The 10084-nt window shown below is 41.3% G+C and overlaps 1 pseudogene; it reads right to left on the bottom strand.

Annotated features, from left to right (window-relative positions):
- Positions 1–3458: 3458 nt before the first annotated feature.
- Positions 3459–6057, bottom strand: LOC115838382 (annotated as a pseudogene).
- Positions 6058–10084: the final 4027 nt, after the last annotated feature.

Here is a 10084-nt window from a genome sequence, read left to right on the forward strand (position 1 = left end):
TCTTAATGTCAGCAAGGGTTGCACAATGAGTTTCAACGTGCATGCATTCTGGAGATGTATAGAAATTCTAGTTATTTATAAATTTTTCGGAAAGAGGCCTGGAACCAGATGCTGACTTTAGGTAACAGGGAAGGCTAATTACTTCTAAATGCCTCAGATAAGGAGTTTTGTCTCTGGATGGCCTGCTTGATGGTCACCAGATAATCTTTGTTCTTCTCAGTGATTACAGCTCACTGTAGCCTTGACTTCCCTGGCTCAAGCAATCCTCCCCCCTCAGCCTTCTGAGTAGCTGGAACCACAGGCATGTGCCACCATAGTTTTTGTGGAGACGGGGTCTCGCCATGTTGCCCAGGCTGGTCTTGAATTCCTGGGCTGAAGCAATCTGCCTGCCTTGGCCTCCCAACATGTTAATATTATAGGTATGAGCCACTGTGCCTGGCTCATTTCTCATCTTTTAAAGTAGGGTTGACTTTTTATTATTGAGTTTTCTGAGTTCTCTACATATTCTGGATTCAAGTCCTTTATCAGATATAAGTTTTGCAAAAAAAAAAAAAAAAAAAGTCTCTCCATTTGTGGCTTCTCTTTTCGTTCTTTCAACAGTGTCTTTTGAAGAGAAGTTCTTCAAGTTCTTTTGAAGAGAAGTCCAAGTTACTGATTTTTTCTTTTACGAGCTGTACTTTTGGTGTCATATGTAAGAAATCGCGGCCTAACCCAAGCTCACAAATGTTTTATCCTAGAAGTTTTACAGTTTTAGGTTTTATGTTTGTGTCTATGATCCATTTTGAATTAATTTTTTATGGGGTGTGAAGTATAGATTGAGATTCATTTTTTTGCACCTGGATGTCTAATTGTTCCATCTCCATTCCTTAAGTACACTGTACTTTTTCCATTGAATAATTTTTTTTTTTTTTTTACAGCCCAGAAATCCTTTATTTTTTTTTTAACACCTATTATGCCATGAATTCACAGGGAATAGGTTCCAGCAGCTCATGCTCCTTCCCATTGGTTCTCAAAAAGTGCGCTTCTCTGGGTGGAGCAGGCTGGCACTTTAGTTGAACCCAGGTACCTTTCTCTTTGGCTTCTTTCTTTTTCTGATCATTTTCCTTTGCGCGTTTCAGGAAGCTGTCTCAGCTCTTAGAGTGCTTAATGTGCTCAATACGCACATTAATTCTCTTGGCAAGAAACTTGCCCTTAACTTCTTTATTTACAACAATGCCAACAGCATGCTGGGGAACACTGTAGACTCTTCCAGTTTTGCCATGGTAACACCTGTGGGGCATTCCTTTTTGAACAGTACCCATTCCCTTGATGTCTACAATATCACCTTTCTTAGAGATTCACATATACATGGCCAAAGGAACAACTCCATGTTTTCTAAAAGGCCTAGAGAACATATATCGGGTGCCACTCCTCTTTCCCTTTGTGTTCGTCATTTTGGCAAATTACTGGAAGATGGCGGTTCTGGCTGAAAGGTCCATTGAATTATTTTTGTTTGTTTGTCAAAAATCAATTGACCATATATGTATGTAACAGGACTGCTAGGTTTGTATGACTGCTGCCACAGCAACAGACCAATACACTGACAGCAAGGTTTGCAGCAGAGAAAGAGTTTAATAATTCCAAAGCACCAAACAAGGAAACAGGAGGAATTCTCAAGCCTCAAGTCCATTTTCTCTAGGTTTTCTGGGCAAAGGTTTTTAAGGGGATCATGGAGGGTGAGGGGCTAGAAAACTGGGGTCATTAATTGGTTGGAGTAAAGTGAATGAAATAATCAGAATGTGTTGACCCGGTGCAGTGGCTTAGGCCTGTAGTCCCAGCACTTTGGGAGGCTGAGGCGGGCAGATCACCTGAGGTCAGGAGTTCAAGACCTGCCTGGACTACATGGTGAAACCCCGTCTCTACTAAAAATACAAAAGTTAGCTGGGCATGGTTGTGCGTGCCTATAGTCCCAGCTACTCAGGAGGCTGAGGCAGGAGAATCACTTGAACCCAGGAGCAGGAGGTTGCAGTGAGCTGAGACTGCGCCATTGCACTCCAGCCTGGGCGACAGAGTGAGACACTGTCTCAAAATAATAATAATAATAATAATAATAATAATAATAATAATCAGGATGTGGAAACTGCATTATTCCATGAATCAGCTTTCTGCTGGGCCCCTCAGAACAGCTGGTATGGATAGTTTTGTTGTATGCAAAACCCAAAGGAGAAACTCCATGGAAAACTTACCATCTCACAAGGCCTTAGATTTCATCTACAGAATGGAAAGAAAACAGTCTTGTGACAAGGACTACCAATATCCTGGGGTAGTAAGCAAAGAGCAGCCACAAGGAAGTGGGCCAAAGAGCGAGCTGGCTTAATGATCACTGCTAACTGTGCTGCAAGCCTAGTTGAATTTTTTCCTCTCTTAATCGATTTTATAAAGTTTTCTTGGGGACAGTTGCATGCATGGATCTATTTCTGGGCTCTTTATTCTATTCCATTAATCTATATGTCTCTCCTTTCTCCAATATCACACTGTGTTGACTACTGTATCTTTATGTAAAATGTAGAAAGGTAGGGTGGGTTTGCCAACATTATTCTTCTTTTTCAAAATTGTTTTAACTATTCTGGTTCTTTTGCCTTTTGCCTTTTTTTTTTTTTTTTTTTTTGAGACAAGGTCTGGCTCTGTCACCCAGGCTGGAGTGGGGTGGCTCAATCTCGGCTCCCTGCAACCTCCTCCTCCTGGGCTCAAGCCATTCTTCCACCTCACCCTCCCAAATAGCTAATTTTTTTTTTTTTGGACGGAGTTTTGCTCTTGTTGCCCAGGCTAGAGTGCAATGCCTCGATCTCAGCTCACCACAACCTCTGCCCCCTGGGTTCAAGTGATTCTCCTGCCTCAGCCTACCGTGTAGCTGGGATTACAGGCATGTGCCACCACGCCCAGCTAATTTTGTATTTTTAATAGAGGTGGGGTTTCTCCATGTTGGTCAGGCTGGTCTCAAATTCCCGACCTCAGGTGATCCACTCGCCTCGGCCTCCCAAAGTGCTGGGGTTACAGGCATGAGTCGCTGTGCCTGGCCTTTTTTTTGTTTGTTTGTTTGTTTTTTGAGGCAGAGTCTCACTCTGTCACCCAAGCAGGAATGCATTGGTGTGTTCTCGGGTTACTGCAGCCTCCGCCTCCCAGGTTCAAGTGATTTTCATGTCTCAGCCTCCCAAGTAGCTGGGATTACAGGGTGCACCACCACTCTTGGCTAATTTTTGTATTTTTAGTAGAGACAGGGTTTCACCATGTTGGCCAGGCTGGTCTCAAACTCATGAGCTCAAGAAATCCACCCATCTTGACCTCACAAAATGCTGGGATTACAGGTGTGAGCCACCATGCCTGACCCAATATATATTTTATTTATTTATTTATTTATTTATTGTATAAAACATTTAATTTATTGGTCTTTGTGTGGAATTAGATGCATCACCAGTATATTACAACTGAGCCATTAATTTTGTAGCTTCACCAACATTAACTGGTTTGCTTTCATGACACTGCTGAGGAATCGATTCTTTCTATAGATGTTCAAGAGAAAGGCCTTCTGAGAAATGTGCAAGTTCCTTTTGTACATTTACAAAAGCTTTATTTACTCTGTTAGCTTTTTCATCATTCATAATGTTTATCTTCTTAAGATTAGTGGTAGTCGGGCATGATGGCTCACGCCTGTAATCCTAGCACTTTGGGAGGCCAAGGCAAGTGGATCACCTGAGGTCAGGAGTTCAAGACCAGCCTTGTCAACCTGGTGAAACCCCATCTCTACTAAAAATACAAAAATTAGCCAGGCGTGATGGCAGGTGCCTATAATCCCAGCTACACAGGAGGCTGAGGCAGGAGAATCGCTTGAACCCGGGAGGCAGAGGTTGCAGTGAGCCAAGATTGCACCATTGCACTCCAGCCTGGGCGACAAGAGCGAAACTCTGTCTCAAAAAAAAAAAAAAAAAAAAAAAAAACAAGATTAGTGGTAACTGGTTTTGCTTTGTTTTTAGCCTTAAAGTGTTTTTTGGCTGGCTATGTGAAATACATTCCTGGATTTCTGCGCTCTTAATTTGTTCTTGGCCCTTGTCAGGAATTTAATACTTGCATGCAGCTTCTTAAGCTCCAGTTGACACCATCTGTTTTTTTGGGTTTTGGTATTTTGTTTTGTTTTTTTTTTTTTGAGATGGAGTCTTGCTCTGTCACCCAGGCTGGAGTGCAGTGGCGCTATCTTGGCTCACTACAACCTCTGCCTCCCAGGTTCATGCAATTCTCCTGCCTCAGCCTCACAAGTAGCTGGGATACCGCCACACACCACCACACCCGGCAATTTTTTGTATTTTTAGTAGACAGGATTTCACCATGTTAGCCAGGATGGTCTCCATCTCCTGACCTTGTGATACGCCCGCCTCAACCTCCAAAAGTGCTGGGATTACAGGCGTGAGCCACCGCTCCCGGCCTGGCCCAATCTGTATTTTAGAATCAGCATACAGACTCCATTTTTCTGTAAGGGACCACAGGCTTACAGGGGCTCCCCGATCAGAATCCACACCAGTGTTCATGATTTATCCAGAGGTAGTTCTAGTATAGGGTGAAGGAAATCAAAATATTTTACCCCAAAATATATTTCTTTGACATATTTTGAAATGGTTGCTGCAGGGCCAGCAAACAGACGGGTCCTTGCAAAGCTATTTTTTTCTGGGGCAAATTTGCATCTGTAGACAATCTCTACTAATGCAGCCAGGCCTTCCTTTTCTAGAAATTTTCCATGTCTAAGAGAGATTAACTGAGTCTGACACCTTGAAAGGTCTGAAAAAAGACCTTTGCCATATGTTCATTGCAGCACTATTCACAATAGCAAAGACATGGAATCAACCCAAATGCCCATCAGTGATACACTGGATAAAGAAAATGTGGTACATATACACCATGGAATACTATGCAACCACAAAAAAAACAAGATCATGTCGTTTGCAGGGACATAGATGGAACTGGAAGCCATTATCCTCAGCAAACTTATGCAGGAACTGAAAACCAAACACCATATGTTCTCACTTATAAGTGGGAGCTGAACAGTGAGAACACATGGACACAGGGAGGGGAACAACACACACCGGGGTCTGTCAAGAGGTGGTGTTGGGGTAGGGAGAGCATTAGGAAAAATAGCTAATGCATGCTGAGCTGAATACCTATGTGATGGGTTGATAGGTGCAGCAAACAACCATGGCACACGTTTACCTATGTAACAAACCTGCACATCCTGCACATCCTGCACATGCATCCTGAAACTTAAAATAAAAATAAAACTTTAAATTAAAAAAAAAAGGCTTTTTTACCATCTATCCTCTCTGAGGACTGCTACCTGTGAGGCCTCATCTATATAACAAAGCCATCTTTGCAAGCCAGGCCTCTTTCTTTCTCCCTTTCACACCATGTCTTGCTACTAAACATGATTTACCAACATAAACTGTTTGGGGCCATACTCTTAGCCCGCATTCTTTTTGTAACCTCAAGATGGTATATCAGTTTCTATATCTTATCGTTGGGTTGAGTCTTCATTCCGAAGGCTCCCGTGTAAATACGTTAAATAAATTTGTATGTCTTTCCTCCTATTAATCAATTTGCCTCATGTCAGTAGTTTTTCAGTGAACTTTTAGGGGCCAATGGTCATGACCCCCACCAGGGTGATGGGCAAGTGCACGGTTCTAGAACCAGACTGCTCAGTCTCAAATGCTAACTCTAATTCTTACTAAAACTTGGGAAAGTTACCCGACATCCCTGTGCCTCAATTTCCTGTTCTGTAAAATGGAGAAAATGTAATACCTATTTCATAGGATCCTTGTGAGGACTGCATTAACACATGAAAAATAGAAGAGAGCCTGGCATGTAGTAAGCCCTTGATACGTGTCAACTATTATTTGCCTTATTTTTACCTATCTCAGTTTTTCTCCTTCTCTTCGTACCCCTGATAAATCTGCAACTGTTGAATGGCTGATTTTTCTTTTGAAGACACTTCTTAGGCTTTTAAGTCATTTAATAGTCAGCTTACCACATTGCCATGGCCTTCCTGGAAGATCAACATACAGATGGCCTCCAACTTATGATGGTTCAACTTACAATTTTTAGACTTTACAATAATATGAATTTGATATACATTCGGTAGAAACTGTACTTTCCCCAGGCTAGCCATATGTGGTACTATACTCTCTCAAGATCCTGGGTAGCAACGATCATGAGGGTAAAAAACTGGTACGCTACAGTGTACTGTGTTGCCGGTGTTTGCGGATATTGTGTTTTATGCTTTCACAACTCATTATGTCTGCAAAATGCCCATTTGTGTCTCCTGCCTCCGGTGAGAAGAAGAGGAAGGCAATTACCCTTGAGATGGAACTCAAGATCTTAATTCCTCAGCATGAAGGTGGTAAGGCAGTAATGGCCATCTCAGGCTAGTTAGGACTTTCACATTCCATAATTTCCACCTTCTTAAAGGAAAGAAGTGCATAAGTGACGTAGTGAAATGATCAGCCTTGGTTAAATCCACTGTCATCACGAAGAAAAGAGGTGAGCTGACTGATGATATGGAAAAATTACTTGTCATGTGGATGGAAGACCAGATACAGAAGCAAGTGCCACTTAGCCCTCTGATGATCCAGGCTAAGGCAAGAAGACTTTTCAATACTTTAAAAGAGCGTGCTGATGATCTTTTGGATATGTAAAAGTTTATAGCAAGTCATGGGTAGTTCCAACACTTCAAAAGTTGTCATCATTTTCATAATGCGGAGGTCAGCAGTGAGGCCACAATTGCAGATACTAAATGTGCCAAAGCTTTTAAAGAAGAGCTGTGTAAGATAATTGTGAATAAGAAATACTAGTGAGAGCAAACATTTAATGTCAATGAAACAAGCTTATTCTGGAAGCGTATCCTGGAGCATCCATACATTCATCAAGAGTACAAGAAGATGCCAGGATTCAAGGCATTCAAAGACCTTATAATGCTGTTTTTGGGTGGAAATGTTGCATGGTTCAAATTCTCCTCTTGGAGAACCCTAGAGCATTCAAGAATGTGAATAAGCATATACTTCCTTTTTATTATTGCCATAACAAGAAAGCCTGGATTACAAGCCTTGAAAACAAGTCGGCATTGTTTTCAGACTAGTTTTTAAACTGTGTTATGCTATTGACAAGAGGAGATTGTAGGCAAAACAGCATCTGATTCAAGCTTCTTCTGATCTTAGACAATGTTCCAGGGCACCCACAGCATATCATCGACACGCATCCTGATGTAAAGGTTGTGTATTGTCGCTGAACACAATTACACTCATTCAGCCAAAGAACCAAGGTGCAATAGCTGCATTCAAAGCATACTATTTATGCCAAATGTTCACATAGGCTGTTGAAGCAATGGAATCTGGCCAGACTCTCCAAGAGTTTTGGAAAGGTTTTAACATTCTAAATACTATCTGGAACATTGCTTCAGCTTGGGAAGAAGTCACACAGCAATGCATGAACGGCATTTGGAAGAAAGTTTAAAAGACATATGTTGAACACATTCAAAGGCTTTAACAAAAATTCTGCTGTTGATGAAATAGTAAGTAACAAGATATTAGTGCTTGGGAAACAGCTAGAATTAGACATAAATAAAGAGGATATTCATGAGCTTGTTGGCATTGAGGCTGAAGAGCTTTCTAATGAGGAACTGATCAAACTGGAGGAAGAAATAAGTGAAGAAGCTGAGGCAGAAGAAGAAGAAGTTATACCTGAGGCACCAAGAACAGTCACAGCAAAGAAACTGGAGGAGGCGTTTGCTACTATCAGCAGTGGGGTATAAACCTTAGAAGAAATGGATATCAGTGGATCCATTTTCCACATAATCTTTACTGAAGATTTGTAAGAATTGACAGTGAGTTACAATATGCTCTAGCTTGCTATACAGAAATACATAATGAAAAGAAGAAATAAACTTTACAGTCAAAACTTAGTATCTTCCTGAAGAACAGGATGCCTGCTAAACCAACAATAAGTGTCCATGCCTCAGTGCCTTCTGCCAGCTATTCTCAACCCTCATCAGAAGAGAGAGAAATTTATCACCTTGTCACTGTAGCATCCCTATCATCCAGCAATTAATTTTAGTTCAATGCTTCAAACATTCTTCAAGCCCAATGTGCTTTCAGCTATGCACATTAATGGTGAGGACCCATACAAACATTCTGTCTTTCACTTTCAGTACAGTATTCATAAATCACATGAGCTAGTCCAGGTGCAGTGGCTCACACCTATAATCTGAGCACTTTGAGAGGCCATGGTGGGCGGATCACTTGAGGCCAGGAGTTCGAGACCAGCCTGGCCAACATGGTGAAAACCTATCTCTACTAAAAATACAAAAATAAGCTGGGCATAATGGTGTGTTCCTGTAATCCCAGCTACTTGGGATGCTGAGGCAGGAGAATCGTTTGAACCTAGGAGGCAGAGGTTGCAGTAAGTCAAGATCGCGCCACTGCACTCCAGCCTGGGCAACAGAGTGAGACTCTGTCTTAACAAAAACATAAAAAATAAAAAATTACAGGAGATATTCCACACTTTATTATAAAATAGGCTTTGCATTACATGATATTGCCCAACTATAGGCTAATATCTGAGCACAGTTAAGACAAGCAGGCTAAGCTACAATGTTTGGTAGTTTAGGTGAATTAAATGCATTTTTTACTTATGATGGATTTATCAGGACATAACTTCATTTTAACTCAAGGAGCATCTGTATAGATTTTTTTTTCACCTTAGTTATTCATTCTCAATAATTACATATTACAGAAAATCTGCTTTGTGAGTTATACAATTTGGCTGGTAGTGAAAGGTGACCAGCTGAGTTTTGATTACCGTGTCCCCCACCACCACACTAAAGGCCAAGGTACACGTATGACCCCAGAATTGTCTGACAAGCAAGGCCTGTGCTTCACCTATTGGACTCATTCCATTCTTCCTCCATTAGCTTGGGATATCCCCAATGGAGGGGACTTGATCTGTCTGGTTCCATCAGGGAATCCTCAATATTGGAAACTCCTTCTTTCATAGGACCAGGAGTTGTCCAAGAGTAAGGTCTCAGTGCTTCAAATCCACCAGAGATTTCCCAGAAAGGCATTTCTACCTGTCCCACTGGAATGGGATCATTGAAGAGTGGGGCCTATGTCTACTCTGAGGCTGAATACTTTTTTTCTAAATACTTTAATATTTTTACCACTGTCAGCATAAAACAATCAAGAGGCTCAGACTCTAATCTAAAGAGAGTTTATTCAAGCACAAAGTGTAAGGACTGCTGCCTGGGAAGCACAGATTCCAAAGAATGAAAGAAAGTCAGTGTTCTGAAGTGTAGAAGTTTGGAATTGTTTACATAGATAAAGTTTAGGGAAACTTAACAGAATTTCAACATCTTTCTGTTTTTGTTTTGTTTTGTTTAGAAACACCCTGTTGCCCAGGCTGGAGTGCAGTGATGCAATCATAGCTCACAACGGCCTCGAATTCCTGGGCTCAAGCCATCCTCCCGTGTCAGACTCCCAAGTAGCTGGGATTACAGGTATGCACCACCATGCTTGGCTTCAACATCTTTCTATATAAGGCTTAATGCATAGTTACAATGATTCTATTAGCCAAAGGGGACTTTTTCTTTTGGGAAAGGTATTGTTAACATCCCACAGTGAAGATGTAAATCATGGGGTATTTTGCACCATCTGGTCTCAGTTATGTACAGGACAATGAAAGAGGCAGTTACTCTACAACATTTTGTGATTTGTGATTGGAAGTGGAGAGGTCTGGTCTCTGATCTCTCCTAGTCATTTGCAGAATAAGAACAGTGAGGAAGAGAGTTAATATAATCTAAGAAACAGAATGGTAATCATGCTATGTGACTCAGTCTCCAGGGCTTATGGCAAAATAAATTTAGATGGTCCTGAAACTTTATTTTCTTTTACACCATCATAGTTCTAAAATGGATTGTTTTTCCCTGACTTCTTTTTTTTTTTTGAAATGGACTTTCACTCTTTCACCCAGGCTAGAGTGCAGTGGCGTGATCTTGATTCACTGCAACCTCCACCCC

The sequence above is a fragment of the Nomascus leucogenys genome, chromosome 14 (assembly GCF_006542625.1).
Source record: "Nomascus leucogenys isolate Asia chromosome 14, Asia_NLE_v1, whole genome shotgun sequence".
Lineage (NCBI taxonomy): Eukaryota > Metazoa > Chordata > Mammalia > Primates > Hylobatidae > Nomascus > Nomascus leucogenys.